The 2,500-nt window shown below is 32.4% G+C and overlaps 2 long non-coding RNA genes across 2 annotated transcripts in view; one reads left to right on the forward strand and one right to left on the reverse strand.

The window, feature by feature from the left end:
* The window catches only part of LOC122266052 (uncharacterized), an 11,993-nt gene that overhangs the window by 1,049 nt on the left and 8,444 nt on the right, over nucleotides 1–2,500 (forward strand). The window lies entirely within an intron of this gene.
* On the reverse strand, nucleotides 909–1,709 carry LOC122266054 (uncharacterized). The gene is made up of 3 exons (XR_006224369.2): nucleotides 1,643–1,709; nucleotides 1,419–1,489; nucleotides 909–1,090 (listed from the first exon to the last, which is right to left on the reverse strand). It is a non-coding gene; the product is annotated as an uncharacterized LOC122266054 (long non-coding RNA).

A 2,500-nucleotide genomic window follows, 5' to 3' on the forward strand; every position in this document is an offset into this window, starting at 1 on the left:
AAAATTGTTAAACGTGTATTCTTTTGAGGAGATTTTTCTATATCAAGTGTACTTATTCACATACACACACACACACACACACACACACACACATATATATATATATATATATATATATATATATATATATATATATATATATATACATATATACATTTATAACATATCACCCCTTTTACATATTATTGCCATGAAACTCATTCCTCTTCATCTCATGTATTTATTGACCTGCTTCATGTCCTAAGACTAATGGACTAAGAGAAGGAGGTGGCTTCTTCATCCTATGATTTGTGAAGGATATGAAGCAGGTCAATAAATACATTGAAGAGGAATGAGTTTCATGACAAAGATATGTAAAAGGGGTGATATTTTATAAATGTATATATGTATATATATATATATATATATATATATATATATATATATATATATGTGTGTGTGTGTGTGTGTGTGTGTGGGTGTGTGTGTATGTATGTATATGTAAATAAATACACTTGATCTAGAAAAATCTCCTCAAACGAATACACATTTAACAATTCTTAGTCTGGTACCTTGTTGAAAGAAATGCTTATTGTGGTTTGGTTGATGCTGCCTGTGGGTTGTAGGGCCTCGTGTATGTAGATTACTTTGCGTTCATTTTAGTACCTTCGTTTTCGTGTTCTGTGATATGGATTTTTTTTCGGTCAGAAGTTGTCTGTGAAGGTTTCCCATGCCTTGTGTTATATGTGCCGATGGATAGAGTTTGGGGGGAATTTCCTTTGGATGCTGCAAGCTCCAAAGGGAAGTAAAATGTCGCCTTGTATAACCTTTACTGCAGATTGCAGAGTCCAGGATTCCAGATAGACACTTATTGTTTTACATATATGTGTGTGTATAACACAAACATACTCACTATCAGAATCTTTTAAAAAAGAAAACACATACTTTTTTCTTTCGTTTATTCGCCTCTGGATCGACATCACTCATTCCCCATAAAGTGCCAACTGGAGACAATTCCCTCAACTGATCAACCTGCAGCATTGGTGATCAGGGTCCTCGTTGCAGTCGACAGTTATTTCTGAGCAGTTGTGGGTTGACATGACACTGCAAGCTGAAAGGAGAAAAAAGGTTGAGGGAATGAGACACATCACTTGTTTGAGGTTTCTTTCGGTGGATAACAATATGAAGACTTCTGAATTGCCATATACTGAACATTCCAATTGAAGTCAACAAAACAAGCAGAATAATTGAATACTAAACAAACAGCAATAATAAATAAACACAACGAGAAGGAAACACAAGACCGACAAGCTAGATTACTCGGAAGACAGTAATACTAAAAAGACATGAACATTTCAACAATACTAAAAAATAGTCATTTTGCAGAGTAACATTTCAGCAATACGTGTGCATATAACCCTGTTAATTGGTTAGCTCACCTGCAGGAGAGAGAGTCGCCATGAGGACAAAGGCAGCCAACAGGAGACCGATGGTTAGGGCGATATTGGACCTGTGAAATTACATTGGGATTCACTACAAAGCTTGATATTCTTGTGTGTCTTTACATACATGAGTGTGTATGAGTATAGCGAGGCAGTGTGTTCTTAGAATACAAATACTGTGAGTGGTAGTTGTGTTATGCCTTTACATTACTGCTACTAACCTCATCTTGGATGTTTGAGTTTCTTTTGCTGTTGATTGTGCAGTGGTCGGAAATTCTGCTTCGGGCCCTTAAGTCACAAGTTGCCACATAGTATTTTGGTAACTGATAATTTTGCATCGTCTAGTTTTAGGAATTATATTTTGCTCTAGTCATGTCACTGTTCAAGGTCAAGATGTTATCATGAAGATGACAAGCACATGATCAGGCAGGCAGGTAGTTAGATGACTAGATACGTATGAATGTTTATTTATATATGTATATGTGTATATATACATATATACATATATATACATATATATATGTATATATAAATACACACTTACACACATTCACATACATAATATATATGTATATATATACATATATACATATATTTATATATGTATATATACATACATACATATATATGTACATATAAAAATATGTATATGTATACTATAAATATATATGTATATGTACATATATACATATGCATATATATACATTATATATATAATATGCTAATACATTTATGTATATTTATACATAGATATGTACATATATATGCATACATACATACCTACACACACATGTATATGTATGTATATGTATATATATATGTACATATTTTTTTCAACAGACATACATCAATAGAGAGAGGTTATAAGAGAAGTCTCTTACGTCATGACCGATCGTGTGATTATTTTTCTTTTGAATATTCATACTTTCCTTTTCTTGAATATGATTTATACTATCATGTGCTCGTAGAAATGCAATTCACTTTGCGTTTGCATTTGTTATCATTACTATTTCATATTAGAAATGTAATGTCCATTTATTTCATTCTTGTTTCAATATATATGTTGGTATCAAGAATTG

The sequence above is a fragment of the Penaeus japonicus genome, unplaced genomic scaffold (assembly GCF_977035675.1).
Source record: "Penaeus japonicus unplaced genomic scaffold, GWHDUDI00000001_assembly GWHDUDI00000030, whole genome shotgun sequence".
NCBI lineage: Eukaryota > Metazoa > Arthropoda > Malacostraca > Decapoda > Penaeidae > Penaeus > Penaeus japonicus.